The sequence below is a fragment of the Mytilus edulis genome, chromosome 2, assembly GCF_963676685.1.
Source record: "Mytilus edulis chromosome 2, xbMytEdul2.2, whole genome shotgun sequence".
NCBI classification, from domain to species: Eukaryota; Metazoa; Mollusca; class Bivalvia; order Mytilida; family Mytilidae; genus Mytilus; species Mytilus edulis.
In genome coordinates, this window is record NC_092345.1 from 73,824,766 (window position 1) to 73,841,809 (window position 17,044).

The 17,044-nt window shown below is 34.1% G+C and overlaps 1 pseudogene; it reads right to left on the bottom strand.

The window, feature by feature from the left end:
• Positions 1–11,440: 11,440 nt before the first annotated feature.
• On the bottom strand, positions 11,441–13,890 carry LOC139511010 (uncharacterized; annotated as a pseudogene).
• Positions 13,891–17,044: the final 3,154 nt, after the last annotated feature.

Genomic DNA, 17,044 nt, shown 5'->3' on the forward strand with positions numbered 1-17,044 from the left:
CCCCGAGGGTATCACCACTCCAGTAGCCAGTACTTCGGTACTGGCATGAAAATACGGATTTTTTTGTGTTATTAAAATTTACTGTTACAAAATGATAGAAATTATTATAAATTAAGGAATGTATTTCCCTCATGCAAAGCTCTGATTCCTTTCACGGATTTGGCTATACTTTTTTGACCTTTTGGATTATAGCTCTTCATATTTTATATTAGCTTTGGATTTCAAATATTTTGGCCACGAGCATCACTGAAGAGACATGTATTGTCGAAATGCGTATCTGGTGCAAGAAAATTGGTACCGCTAATTTTATTACTACCACTGGGTCGATGCCTCTGCTGGTGGACTATTAGTCCCCGAGGGTATCACCACCCCAGTAGCCAGTACTTCGGTACTGGTATGAAAATACGGATTTTTTGTGTTATTAAAATTTACTGTTACAAAATGATAGAAATTATTATAAGTTAAGGAATGTATCTCCCTCATGCAAAGCTCTGATTCCTTTCACGGATTTGGCTATACTTTTTTGACCTTTTGGTTTATAGCTCTTCATCTTTTATATAAGCTTTGGATTTCAAATATTTTGGCCACGAGCATCACTGAAGATACATGTATTGTCGAAATGCGCATCTGGTGCAAGACAATTGGTACCGTTAATTTTATTACTACCACTGGGTCGATGCCTCTGCTGGTGGACTATTAGTCCCCGAGGGTATCACCACCCCAGTAGCCAGTACTTCGATACTGGCATGAAAATACGGATTTTTTTTTTGTGTTATTAAAATTTACTGTTACAAAATGATAGAAATTATTATAAATTAAGGAATGTATCTCCCTCATGCAAAGCTCTGATTCCTTTCACGGATTTGGCTATACTTTTTGGACCTTTTGGATTATAGCTCTTCATCTTTTATATAAGCTTTGGATTTCAAATATTTTGGCCACGAGCATCACTGAAGAGACATGTATTGTCGAAATGCGCATCTGGTACAAGAACATTGGTACCGTTAATTTTATTGTTTAAATATACTTTTTTCACTCTTTTGGTCTTTTGGAAAATGTTGTTTGTGCTGTTTTTAGACCCTTCTACAACGAAATTTGTTTTACATGCACACGTATAAAAATTAAAAATTGCGGTTTTTATCCAACGCAATCATAGGTTTGAACGTAGTTTTCAATTTAGACTTGTTTATATTTTTTCGTTTGGACTTGTATCATATTTTCCCTCCGGTTTATATGATCCGTTCATCCTATATTGACTCTTAAAATATAAGAGTCTTATCTAAAAATGAGGGTACTTTTTATATGGCCTTCCAAATACCGTTTCGATCCCTAATATCACTGAAGAGACATTTATTGTCGAAATCCGGATCTGGTGTACTAAAAAAATATTAACACCGTATGTTTGTGGCATAACATCGTTGCCACAAGTTAAATTTCTTTTCCGTTTAGTATTAAATTTATATTAAGATCCATTTTGTTACATCTTGTGATCAATTTTATTTGGCAATCGCCAATGGCAGTCAGCATGGTTAAAGAACATCAGTTGTTCGACCGGTTAGTCAAATGCGTTTTGTTTAAATATACTTTTTCACTTTTTTGGTCTTTCGGAAAATGTTGTTTGTGCTGTTTTTAGACCCTTCTGCAACGAAATTTGTTTTACATGCACACGTATAAAAATTGCGGTTTTTATCCAACGCAATCATAGGTTTGAACGTAGTTTTCAATTTAGACTCGTTTATATATATATACGCGAACTAAACAATTGAGGGAAGCATTGAATTATTTAATTGGGCGAGAAATAATAAAAACCTTATTTGAATATATTTTTTTTAATTACAGAAATTTCTACTTGAACATGATTATTGCAATATCAAAAAGTATTTTATTCATAGAAAAATATCTTTCTATGTAAATATAAATAATTTTTTTCTTCTAAAATCCCGTTTTTTTCCCCCGTCTTCTACTAATTTCAATTATTTTCGCGTTTTTCTGTATCATAAGTAATAAGAATATCAATAAACTACAAATAAATTGTAATTTGCTATTTACTATCAATTCCAAGCGGTCAGCAAAATATTTAAATAAAAAAAACGCAAAATTAATTGAAATTAGTAGAAAACTAAAAAAAATTACGGATTTTGAAAAAGGGGGAGGGTTAAAAGAATTATCCTGTCCTCAAGTACCTATACATATTTGATACGATATTTCCATGCTTGTATTCCTTCGTGATTTGATTTTCCTTGATCGAGGGTTTCTGCTCACAACGAAGCTATTAAACTAAGAGTTCCAAATGTTGAAGTTGAAATCATCCCTTCGTAATTTTTGCGGACGTCATCACGAGTTGGTTCATGAAAACATGTTTTTATCAAGATTTTCTTTTATTTAACTGTGCACTTTATTGAAGAAGCTCTAGTCATCAAGAATATAACATTTCATTTTGAAAATGAGGGTTAATTCAGAATGACGCGAGAATACTGTTAGTCAATAAAATAACGTATTATAATGAAACATACATGCAACGTTTTCATTATAATATTAAGGTTTATGCTCTTATATTGTACTAGATTATGGAGTGTGTGTCCGAGCGAGAACTTCTCTATTTTCCTTACTTTAGGAGTATTTATCAAAAAGTAGTATTTTTATATTCAGCCCCTTTCATCTATTTAGTCAGACGTCAGTCGCTACCTTGATATACCCTATCTTTTGTTAAATTTGTCGGGTAATCAATAACAAAAAACGTTTGACGTCTTTAGCCGAACAGTTTTTTTTCATTTTTACATTATTCAATTTACTGTGTGCTGGTTCATATTCTGGACGTCAGTCTTTTCTCCTTTCTAATAAAATCCACACACCAAAAAACAAATATGAAATAAGGGAGGGTTGAGATCTCATAAACATGTTTAACCGCGCCGCAATTTTGCGCTTGTCCTAAGTCAGGAGCCTCTGGTCTTTGTTAGTCTTGTATGAATTTTAATTTTAGTTTCTTGTGTATAATTCGGAGTTTAGTATGACGTCGATTATCATTGTACTAGTATACATATTTTTTAAGGGGCCAGCTGAAGGACGCCTACGGGTGCGAGATAACTATGACACATCTTAAATATATAATACATACAGTTATCTCTCCTTTGCGTCCTCCGTGGACTAAAGTTTTCTGCGATGACATCCCGATCGATGATTACGCTGTTAACCCCTTTTCTATATTCATCCAAGTACGCACATGCGCAAAGTCAACTGTCGAATACACATGTACTTCAGGAGTTTGTAAACATTCAGACGTTCACACTTGACTAGTAAGTGTTTATAATCCTCAGGTCCTACCATGCACAATTTGCATTCTGCAGATTTTGTTTCGTCAAATCGGTTGGTAATACTTTGGGTTTTGTAAGTTCCAGTTAGTATCCTGAATTTTGTTATCCCTTTGCTAACATCTCTTTTATGATCTGTGACACTGCTACAACAGAAGTTTGTTTTTTTAAAGTTCCAGTTGTTAACTTCCATGTATTTGAGTGTTGTTTTGCTTCTAGCAATTTCGGTCCATCTATTTTTCCAGGTTTTGTCTATGAGTCAATCGTTTCCAATTTTTCTCTGGATTTAGTATAATCTCATGAGCGTATGGAAGATCATAAGATTTGAGGATTTTGTCCACGTTTATGTATCAACTATTTGATTTATCGCCTTCTGTTGCTAGCTGTCTAATTCCAATTTTACAATCAATTTAGGGTGGATCTTTTGATATTCTTAGAAATAGGGAAATGACAGCTTTATGTATGAGTTGCTCAAAAGATTCTGCTCCGAGCAAGATTTAGATAGCAGCATCGGCAGTTCGTTGTGGTAAAGATAGAATTTGTTTAAATGGTTTTTTTTTCTGAAAAGCTTCTAATTTTTGGATGTCAGTTTTAGTAATGTTGAGAATTTCAATTCCATAGAGCATTCTCGGTATAACGTATGTCCGCCATAGTTTTTACGATAATAGTGGTTTTATACCATTTATTCCATGTAATTCTGCACCTAATAGTGAATACATTGTAGCTCTTGCAGCAGAAATTCTTTTCTCTACGTTTGGATTATTTTTCTCTTGTCGTTCAATACCTAAATAATTGATGTTTTGCTTTTTATATATTTTTTCATTAAAAAGTTGAAGATTTATATCTTTATTCTTCTTGTTAGTCAGTAGAATTTCAGTTTTTTTGCTGTTTATTCTTACCCGATCGTATTTGGTACAGTTTTCAATAATGCGGAGTTGGGTTGAGGCATCATGTTCTGAACCAGCACATAGCATTATGTCATCTGCGCACGTTGGGCAGCCCACGTAATTAGTTCCAATTTCAATTCCAATGTTTGTGGTTTCAAGAGTATCTAGGATATTTTTATTATAAGCCTTGTAAAAATTGGCAGAGAGAATCCCACCTTCTTTGACTCCCTGCTCATTTACAAATGTTTCTGAGATGTATTCTTGAGATTTAACTTGTGTAGTTGTTTTGTTATATAGTTCCTTAATTAGTAACCATGATGCTCCATTAATTCCTAACAACCACGTCTAATGCTTTTTCTGCATCCAGAGTTATTAGAATGAGACACTCGTTTTTATCTTTGGCTTCGTAAATTGCTTCAGAGATGAGAAGAGCAATATTAATCGAGGATGCACCTTTAGTGAAACCTTTCTGATTCTTGTTTTGATGTTTATTTAGTGTACCTTCGATTCTAGCTCTAATACAAAGCTCCAAAATCTTACATATGATGGAAATAACTGTGATGCCTCTATAGTTGGATGGCATAGTAGGGTCTTTGTCTTTTTTGCGGACTGGGGTCAGCAAGCTTTTTTGATGACTTCATGTATATGCTTTGTATAGAAGATATTGTTGATTAAGGTCACCAGGAATTCAGTCAATTCTGTGCCGCCATAAATTAGGTGTTCTGCAGTTAAGCCTTCTACGTCACCAGCCTTTTTTCTGTTTAATATAGATATACGCTTTGTGATTTTTGTTGAGGTAACACGTTGAATTGTTATTTCTTGGTATTCACAGATGTTAACAATGGTTTCCACGTCTAATTTGACAAGATTATCATGACCAATGCTGAAGGAAGGATTTGAATTGGTCTTAGCTAATTTTTCAAAGTGTTCTTTGAAGACATTATTTATCTCATTTGGAGTTTTTTTTTGCTTCAGTTCTAAGGGTGTGTGTGAAATGAGAAGAAGAGGACCGTTGAGTTTTTATAAGTCGAAAAACAGATCTTTGTCTCTGTCTGAAGCAATCATAATCTCTTCGTGAAGTTTAATTCTTTTGTCAGCGGTTTGTTGCCTTTTATTGATCTGACTGAACGTTTCGTCTCTAGTCTCTTCAAGTTGTAAATGTTATTTTTTTGAAGGAGGTGAACCAACCTTTTTCCACAGATAGAATGCCTTTTTTGAGACACCTACACCTTGAGATTTAGCAAGTTGTGGGGACCAGCTGATCTTCTTTTTCTTACTAAATTTGGATTTCCTACGTGAATAGCTCAAATTTAAAGCGTTAGCAAGACCAGATATTAGCTGGTTTGTAGCTTGTTCAATACCGTAAGGTGTTCTCATATTCAAATACTTTTTATCTTTTAGTTCCTCCTTTAAATTTTGTTCATAGCTTGTTTTGTCAACCTTTTCCCAATTAATCTTAGTCACAATATTCCCACTTTGTTGTTTTTGAGTGGTCTGTAATCTAACAGAAAATTCAGCAGAGACGGGATAATGGTCTGAGGTGTTATGGCCTTCTCTTAAGATTTTAACCTGCATATATTCAGTTGACTCGTCATCATTCTCTCTAGGTTTTGTTAGAATGTAGTGTATCTGTGATTTTGAATCACCTTGATGGTATGTATGGTCTATAGGGTAGTTAGATGGTAGCACTATTTGATTGTCCTTACAAAAGTTTATAAATAGTTCATCTTTGGTGTCCTTGTATTGTCTATAAAATGAAGCATTAAAATCGCCGGCGATAATAATTGAATGAGTTCTTTGATATTTTATTAATAATTCTTTCAAGATGTCCAAAGCTGCTCTAAAAGCATCATGCCCCTTTTTTTTGCCCGGTACCTCTTGAGGGGAGATATACATTTATAAGACATATTGGGTCTTTTGTAGTTGAAATTTCGATAGCCTGTATTCTGTTATTTCCATCAGGAAGTTGACAAAACATGGTTGACATGGACTTTCTATACAAAATTGCGATACCTCCATGGCCTCTTGTTCTACTGAATGGGGTTAAGGGATCATTATCATCAATTTGTCTTGAGAAAGTTATAAAATCTGAATGATGTTGTTTCAATAATTCTTTTTCATAGTTAAAAAGCCAATGTTTTTGTATCTGTACAATATCATGTTTATCAAGAAGTTCATCAAAGTAGTTTTATTGGAAATAAAGCCTTTAATGTTGAAAGAGACAATTCGGAGCGGACTTGATTTTCCCAAGGTTATATCATTCTTGTCACAGGGGGTGCTATATCTGGGTTCAGGAGGAATGTTTGACCTTTGTCTAAAAAAGGATTGTATATGTGTTGAACATTCTTGTTTGGTGACAAACCTACTGTGTCAGAACAATTTTCTGATATCCTTGTCTCACTCCTTTGTTCAACAGCAAAACAGTTTTTACTATTTGAGTTTGAGGAATTTGATAGGGTATTGGGATCAGGATTTTCAGGATAGACATATGATTTTGCTGAATCTCTAGGATGGTAACTTTGTGAAGAATCATTCAGGTTTGCTTTCATTTCATTTCTTTTTCTGACAGCAAAACTGTTTTTACTATCTCCTATAGAACTGTTACTTATGTCATTAGAAACATCAGATTTTGTGATAAGCTCTGGTACATTTTTATTACTAGATGTGTTTATCTGTACCATTCCTTGAGTAGAGAACATGTGGTGAATTTGAGAATGAAGATGAGTTGATGGATTGACAGCAATACTGTTATTACTATCAAAGGGAGATAATTGTGTTGCAACCGCAGCTCTAGGATATATCATTTGTGAATGCTGGGCTTGCATGTGACTATTTGGTATGATATTTTGTGAAGGTGCCAGTTGAGTTCTGCCTGGTTGTCTAAACATATAAGGTGGTGGAGCTGGAACTGACTGCTGGAATAAAGGATGGACTGGTGGTTGTATCCAATGGTTTTGCACTGAAGTTGGAGAAGGTTGTACATGTTGAGAGTGTATTGTATGAACAGGGCCTTGTTGGTTCATATGTGCTGTGCCTTGCAAGTTGACTAGGTTTTGACTTTGATACCTAAGCGTTAAGAATTGATTTTCTAGGTGTTGCAGTCTCAAATTTGACATTTCACGTTCAAGGTCTCTGATTCTGTTATTTAGTTGTGAACAATGACAATTAGAACAGTTAGCATTGTTTGATGAAGGGGTCTGTCTATAACTATGATTGTCAGGTCCATTTTTGTGGTAATCAGTTTGACCGAGCTGCGACAGTTTCATGTTTCTAATTAAGTTATTATTATCTAGTATGCTGTTCTCTAGAGCAGCAATATGTGCTTCAGCTACGGCAAGTTTGGATTTTAAATCATCTTGCATTGCTTCAAGATCTTTTGTTTCTTTGGTCCAGTTTGTTTAGGTTGTTTTATGGAGTTATTATCTGAATGAGTATTTTGAAACTGTAATATTGGGAGAAGAGTTGTTTCTAAGAGCTCCTATATTAGTTAATTGTTGAGCAGTATGAAATTGTTTACCTGTATGGTATTGTTGCGCGTCATTGGAAATCCCACATTGAGAGTCTGATTTTGGAGATTTTCAAGTTTTCTGTTTATCTGAACTGATTTCACCAAAGTATCTGGGACAATATCCCTAATGCGCCTTGAAATGAGGAACTCAAAAGTCACGTGTAAACAAAAAATCTCTTTGTAGTGATATTTGACACATTTCTATGATAAACAAATGACTGAGCTGAACCATTTGCGTTAATTTAGAAAGTAAGGGAACACAGAATAAATGTGTAAAAACTATGGAGCCATTAAATGTTGTTCAAAGTATTAAATTTTTAAAGAACTTATTGTGTCAAAAATGGGATGTTTACCATGAGGAGCCACATCGCAAAAGGATACTCGGGGTTTGCTAATTTACGGGAACATGAATCACACTTCGTACCCCGAAAAATTTAACCACATATGTAAAAATGTCTCAGCAACGAAACAAGCCATCATACATATACAAGTTTATGATATGGGCTGAGCTACAGAAGAAGATGTTACCATTACCGCCTATGTAGAAACAATAGCGCATATTGCCCCATCTGGGGAGCATGAGGAACCAGTAAATTGAACCGTGTTTCCAGCATCTGTTTCTATTTCTGAGATGGATAGGTCATTAAATAGCAAGTTACACTGTGAGCATTTGAATTGTTCCAATTCATCAATACTCATAGATTTGTATTGATCAGAAGTGACGTTTTGACATTGAAAATGAAATTTTCCTTCGCAAGTAACACACATGATAACGTCGTAGTCGATTATGCCCTCAAAGCAACTAGCACAATTTTTGAGAGATTGGGTAGAGTCTATTGCTACTATTGTCTCAATTGATGCCGAGTTTTGAGTTCTGTTTAAATTGGTCAAGAGAGGATCATTTTCATCTCTACTGGATGTAGGTACAATTGCTGAATGGGAAGTTGAAGTTTTATCAGATTGTATTCAATTGTTAGAGTCCTGATATCGATCAGACAAGAAAGATTTACATGAATCCTGTATGACTGTGTTCATATTGTTTAATAAATCTACAGATGGTAATGTACTTGAAATTTCATGTAGGTAATTCTTAATAAAGTCCTTAATCTCTCTACCGTTTGTTTCAACAGAGAATGCAGTTTTGTATAAATTGATTCTGTAAGCTTGTCTCCTACCAACCTTATCATTTGTGATTGGTTTAATACTGAGTGATTCTTCAACTATAATATTCTTTTTGTCCCTTTTGAAATGAGATATAGCTGTTAGTCTACTTGACTTTTCATAGAATGCAAGAGTATGTTTATGAAACATCAGAAACGCAGCAGGAGAAAATTTCATAACAAGGGTTCCTCTTTTGAATTCAGCCTGTACATTGAGCTGATCAGTAGCATCAATCATCTTTTGGGCTGCTTTGGTTGGATTTAGTGAGTAATTGTTTACAGTTGATTTCCCTTGATTTAATCTATTTGGAGTCAATTGACTAGATAGTTGCAAACGTTCCCTGTTTTTCTGTCGTGCTTTGTGTTTTGCAACTGCTAGACTTGGTGTATATGGGGAATATATAATTATCAAAGGTACCAGGATTATAATTTAGTACACCAGACGCGCGTTTCGTCTACATAAGACTCATCAGTGACGCTCATATCAAAATATTTATAAAGCCATACAAGTACAAAGTTGAAGAGCATTGATGATCCAAAATTCCCAAAAGTTGTGCCAAATACGGCTAAGGTAAATAAAGGCAACAGTAGTATACCGCTGTTCAAAACTCATGATTCCATGGACAAAAAACAAAATCGGGGTAACAAACTAAAACTGAGGGAAACGCATTAAATATAGGAGAACAACGACATAACTTTAAAATGTAACACACAAAGAAACGGACTAAGCATTAGACAAAATCCTATGAGAATAACAAATAAAATATCAAAACCAAATACATGAATTTGGAATAGATACGTACCGTGACACGTCTTTTAGTAATGTGAATTCACACTCAAAAATAAGAGAAAACAAACGACACAACGGAAACACAACGTTAAAATGTAACACACACAGAAACGAACTATAATATAACAATGGCCATATTCCTGACTTGGTACAGGACATTTGAAAGGAAAAAATGGTGGGTTGAACCAGGTTTTGTGGCATGCCAAACCTCGCACTTTAATGGCAATGTTAAATATAACATTAAAATGACAACATAATATTACAGGACTACAATACAAATAAATAGGAGAACGTATTATGCAAAGAAACACATGAATAATAGATAACAAAAGACATCAGGTTTAAAATTCAATACGCCAAAAAACGCACCTTGTCCACACAAGACTCATCAGTGACGCCCAGATTTAAAAGTTCGAAAGTCACAAAAAAAGTACAATGTTGTACAGCACTGAGGATTAAAAGTTGAAAAAGGTTGTGCCAAATACGGCTAGGGTTTTCTGCTTGTGATAAGAACATCCTTATTATTTAGAAGAATTTATGCTATTGCAAACAGTAAATTTTACAAATGAATATCAAAGATATACATGATAAAACTGAAGTCTTAACTAATTACAGAAAACAAAACCCGAATACATAGTACAAAGACCAACACAGAAAATAGACACACTCCACTTAGTCCAGGCCTCAACGCAAAAAGTCATAAAATTGACGTCACATACGAAGTGGTGAAAAGGCACAAAATTACGTCACATTTTAATTTCTGAAAATCTATGCCTGGGATAAGAAAATCCTCAGTTTTTTTTTTAAATTCAAAGTTTTGTAAACAGGAAATTTATAAAAATTACTATCTTATTGATATTCATGTCAACACCGAAGTGTTAACTACTGGGCTGGTGATACCCTCGGGGACGAAACGTCCACCAGCAGTGGCATCGACCCAGTAGTGTAAGTAGTTATCAAAGGTACCAGGATAATAATTAATTACGCCAGACGAGCGTTTCGTCTGCATAAGACTCATTAGTGACGCTCATATCAAAATATTTATAAAGCCAAACAAGTACAAAGTTGAAGAGCATTGATGATCCAAAATTCCAAAAAGTTGTGCCAAATACGGCTTAGGTAATCTATGCCTGGGATAAGAAAATCCTTAGTTAGACATTCTAGATTTAGATGACAGCAAAGCAGTCTTTACTATGCTGAAGCTAGTAAAACTTGACAAATTTATTTACTGAGGTTCCTTTCCTTTCTCTAATAACTCTAGATAAATCTATTTGGTTTTTTTTGGACAGCAAAGCAGTCTTAACTATTCTGAAGCCAATAAACTTGACAAATATATTACTGAAGTTCCCTTCCTTTCTCTAATAACTCTGGATAAATTTATTTGTTTTTTGGACAGCAAAGCAGTCTTTACTATTCTGAAGCCAATATAAGTTGACAGATTTATTTACTGAAGTTCCTTTTCTTTCTCAATAACTCTGGATAAATTTTGGACAGCAAAGCAGTCTTTACTATTCCAAAGCTGATATAACTTACTTTATACTGTATTGTGTACTTTTTACAATAGATTACACAGTAAATAATCAACGTGAATACATTATTACTAGTGAAACATTGTATTAATACAATAAGGAATAAAATTGATATAAAGTTTAACTATTTAATATCAGTAATATAGTTGCTATGGTTACAACAAAACTAACATTCGTTCTATGTATGACTAAATTAGAGGGAATCTACAGTTATTGTTTGTGTTTTCTTTTACCTTGAATTACCAAAAATGAGTTTGTGTGTACTTTTATGTACTCTGCTGATAAAGTTCACAATTTCATAAACTACACATTTCAAGAATTACTCAAATTTATTTAAACTGAAATATTGTTAGCACGTTTATCTTTAGAAACTGTTCACATGTTCTTCATATCAAACTAAAAATACAATGCGCAACCCAGTGTGACAATTCAGTGTTCGAATTTACCAGTTGAACTATTACAACAAATGTCTTCCCTGCTATATTCGTCATCTCGGCATAATGGTACCCTGATATCGACGTACGTCAGTTTTTTTCCCCAACAAGGACATACAAAACAAAAATGGCATTATACTATATGCCTATATGTCCAAGTTATTGTTCAGTAAAATACAAATGCTTAACATGTTTACTCCTCCGGTTCACTGTCACTATCATCAATTACTTCCGGCTGGTTAGCATCATGGACATAGTCCTTCCATTGCTTTGCTTGATTTCCTTTGCAACTTTGATGCCGGTAAAAACTTAGAAACCATATAACTGACGAAATATGACAAGTACCAACAATTCGAGCACCGGCCTTGCAAGTACAGTACCAAGCTTTTATGCAGCAGTCATCGTATGTAATCCATAGGTTATGCGTTTTGCTGCTTGTATGTCTGCTTGCCATTATAACCCTAATAAGTTGATGTCCCTGTTGCATGACTTCATAGTACTCGTCATTTTCTAAATGTTCCTCAGTATAACTCTTTGCTAGTTTAACCTGGTATACACCGAGCGTTATGTCCCTGATGTCCTCCTCCAACAGCTTCGGAAAATCTTCAACTGAATCGTTGCCATCTATTTTTTGCCACCTACCACTTCTGGAATGTAAGTTTTCATTTGATACCCGTTCCATGAGCTCATTTTTTTCTTTGACATGTGAAGCATTTTTGCACCTAAGAGAAGGTCATCAGTTTCATTACCAGCATTAAGTGGTGGTCTATACGTATTACATATGGCACTGACAAAACGTGTATATTCACCAGCATACGGTATAAGGGAATTTGGTAATACCTTGTCAAGCAATCGCCACTGCTTGATTCTACCATTAACGGACTCAACAACCCAGCGGACCTTTGTTACTAGACGTGTTGTGTTACCGTCTTCAACCGAAAGTTGCTTCTCGTTACGTTTGAGAAAGCTTGGCATTTTAGTTTGAATACCAAAATCCTCTAAGAGGTCGATACTGTCTCGAAATCCCCGATCAACCACAACAACATCATCTTTATCAAACCATTCCTTGTTAAAGTTATTTTTGAAAATTGAGTTTAAAGTTTTGGCATCATTGTTTGCTGTTACAAAGATAGGGTCCAATCACACTTACAATGTATCCTGTAGTTGTGACAAACATCATTGGCTTAATCAGGTTGCGAAATTTGTGCATGCTATATGTACTACGTTGAAATTTAAATTGTCCGCTCTTTTGTATGTAAATATATGTACCATCAATTACGAGTATGGCAGTTGTGTTTGTGATATCACCAAATAATGTTTGTGCCAGTGGACGAGTATGGTTTTGTATAACACTTTCTCGGGATACATGATCAAATCCTAAATATTTTGGTGTAAAGTGCTGTTTAACTGCATCTCTTGCGGATGAAATAGCTTTCCTGATAGAATCTTTGCCTATATTAAACAAAGTTGCTAAAATCTTATTAGACATCCCCGAACGAAGTTTGGTCAAAAATATACCAATACATGTTCTCATGCTTCGTACTCGGGTATCTCTTATAGCTGAGTTTGGAATGTGAGAACATAAGTCTTCAAAAACAGTTATTGTTAAGCCAGTCAAATTTCGAAAGTCTGTGTCATTTAAAGAAGAAGATTTATCAAAATCAATTCTAGCGTTTTTATTTTTTAATGCATGTTCTCTAATTGTATCTATCAATTCAAGTAGTCCGCTGCGATTGAAGTCAGAATCTTATACACACTAGTATGTCTTCGTTAGATTCTTTTGTAAAACCTTCAGTACATAAATGACGAGGACAGCACCGTGATCCAGCAGGAATAATTATATTCTTTTCCAAAAATGTGTTAAATCGTGCTTCTTGTGGAACAACCATAAGTTTTGGACCACGCTTTTTGCAAAGACAACATTGTGCATGACCTTTAATTGTTGAAGTTACCGGAAGCGATATTGATAAAGGAGAACTTAATTTTGCTCTTTTAGTTGCGGATGGTGGCATAAAATCAGGATCATTTGCATTTGTATCAGTTGTAAGAACAGTTGGTGTATTTACTTGTGCTTGCCCCTTCTCTGTAGTATTTCCGTCGACAAGTATCACAGATAACGTCATCATCATTAGGTAAAACAAGGAAATTCTTACTGAGAAAATTGCGTAGATTTTTATTTGTTTCTCCACACAAAGGTCTTCTTTTTCCGGGTTTTGTTCTTTTTTCACACAATCTACATTTAGAATCTTTTCGTCCCTTTCTTAATTTATCCATTCTGAAAAAAAACCATAAGAGGATACAATTATTATTTGGTACATTCAATTACAAAATCTATTCAACTCCTAAACAATTTCATTGCAATCTTTTTTTGGCAAATATATATGTGTTAACTGTATTTCAAAATCTAATGTTAGCATGCACTGTAAAAACGGTGTTTAGATTCTAAACACAATTCTTAGCATAGCGTTTGTGCACTTTTTTTACATGTTTATATCTAAACGTGTATCAATACAATGTGTTTAGGGTTGTGTTTAGAATCGTGTTTAGCTTTAAAAAATGTGTTTAATTTCTATACACTTTCATTTTTAAACGTGTTTAAATTCACGTCATACTTAAATATTATGTGCTTACTGAAAAATGTGTTTAGAAATTAAACACAATCCTAAACACGTTTAGATCTAAACATGTATCACAAGTGTTTAAATTCTAAGCACGATTTTTACAGTGTGTGATAATTAAAGTTAATTGTAAAGAAGGGAATAGAAATAACCATGTTTATGAATATAGGCGAAATGTATTTTACAATATGGTGTGCAGAATAGCCATATCAAATGTGGAGGCGAATGAATAAGACAGCAAACCATGCAACTACAGAGAATACCATTACAAACTGGTTTTACTATCTTGATGATAAAACTGTTAAATTAGGTTATATGTATATATATGGAAGTGTTTAACGACCTTGACTGGCTTTTCAGCCCTCGCACGGTCGGTAATATGATGATTATAATATAGATAATATATAGAGAGTTATGACATAAATAGGATGATCTCTAGTGAATTGTTCTTAGCGGAAAGCCAAACTGTCTCTACTATCGTATGATATTTAGTAACTGGTGTTTTGTATGTTGATAGTAATACAGAAGCTGAATTTGTCTGATGTACAGAAGTGGACAGCAAAACTGTTTTTACTATCCAAATTTTCTGGACCAAACTCTGTTATTTATATTATGCAAAAGTTAGTAGTTTAACTATAGTGATGAAGCTGTGTCAGAGATATCTTAATATGTTGTTGTATACGATAGGATGAGGTAGACAATATTTTATTTTCCTTATTTATAAGACTGTATCAGGTTCACTTGGATTGTATAGCAATTAGGCAGCAAAACAGTTTTTACTACCTTTACTAAAAGTTATTCTTTTTTTTTTCAGAATATCTTGGATTGAGTGATATAATAGTGCCTAACAAGATTTTGTGAGGTAGACGAAATTGACTTTAAAACGATCGTATTGACTTTTGATGTGCAGAAATAGGCAGATCGGACATATTTTGACTTTAGTTACTTACTTATTAAGTTTGGGATTAATTGTAATCAACATATTCCAATGAGACTGAAAAATGTTTTTTTTTTATTATGATAAATAATAATTTTACCTGCCGTAGTCGTGCGTAAAATATATTTCGGTATTTCTCTTACGAAAATGACTTGTTTAATGGAACAAAACGTATTATTTGTAAACTTTCTCTTTACTCTTCACAATAGGCTTTTAAAAAATAATCTTTCAACTGTATATTCCGAAAATTTTGTGAAAATCGAATAAGTGGCAATTCTTACCTTTCATACCTTAACTTTCATTGATAAAACATAATATTGACTCGTCCAGTGTCCAGTTTGAAGGTCATTTTAGTTACCGTACACATTCATGCACGTTCTAATTAATCAATAGTCATGTATGAAAAGCATAAACAAGTTTGAAGGTAAACTAATAACAACTTAATCCAATCAAATTGCCTACGATTCAATAACAATGACCAGTCCACATCATAAAAATGTATAGGGGTAAACTGGGTAGGGAGAAAATGTCAGATATATTAAGTTCATTATTTTGCAATAACGAGTAAAAATTTGTTAACCAATAGATTTGTTATAATTTCATAAACATGTCGTTATGTATTTGTATAGTTTTTGGATCTTTCATTAGCATATTTAAGGCTGTAGAAAGTTTGGCCTTCAAAAGTCAACATAATTATTGACTTTATACAGAAAATTCGCCTTTTTAAAACATTGAATGTTTCACAAATAATACGCGACAACAAAGCAAAATCATTTCTTAAAACACTGCAAAAAAAATCATTCTGATTGATACAGTGGTATTGTCATAAATTGCACTGGAGTGAACAGTGGTACATCAAACGTCGAATTCCCTCACACAATGTTTCACACACTATAGTTGAAGTTAAAGCTGCACCCTGAACTCATTGCTTGTATTCAGTGTAACCAGGGTTTAAATGATGTGGATGCCTTCGCCAATTTTATTTTTTTGGGACTATTTTATGCTTCTGTATAAAGGAACTGAAGTGATCCTCTTTCCTAGCATTTCTGAAAAAAAAACCGGCCCTATCACAGCGGCACTTCGGAATATAGGAACTGAAGTGATCCCATTAACGCGTCGCAGGGGACATCATCGAAATTCCTGGTGTCCGTCCATCCGGTCTTGTTTGCATCGTCTCATGTGTACAATTCTTGCCATATTTTTATATCATCAGCATTGACAATTTCGAAAATAAGTCCTAAGCTTTGACCTTTTGAAATATAAATTATAACGGAAATCCCATTGCATTTTCTCTGAAGCTTTTATTTCTCCATTAAAAATAAAAGGAAAAGGAAAACATTATTGTTTATTAGTTATTGCCCTTGTTCCTTGGTTACATATGTGGACCTAGATAGAAACCGGAATTTACTGATTAGGCAAGCCTAGGACTGATCACTCTATTATAGATTAGTTTTTTTCCCGTCGTCTTTCATGTCACAGGAAACAATATCAGGATATGCTGGTTTACTTCTCAGTTATGTTGTTAGTCAGTTGTAGAAGCCATCGTTCCGCTAGGCTCAATTTCAGATGAAACATGTCCGAGGATCTGTGCATCGTCCTCTGCACTTGCCGTAGCCGACGACGTAATCTTTTTACGAAAAAAAAATCAAGAACACTTTTCTGCAATATATCCATCTTGTTTTATTACATGAACTAAGTTATCCTTGATAAAAGACCACGCATACTTTATCGGCAATAATTGGATGTTATCCTCATATCCTAACCCTTGTTATTTATACCTCCCAGTTTAACTGCTGCGAACATATCTTTATAATTTGCTTCCTGTCAAAATGATTTGGATGCTTGAGCATCTGAGCATACATGCAAGCTACGC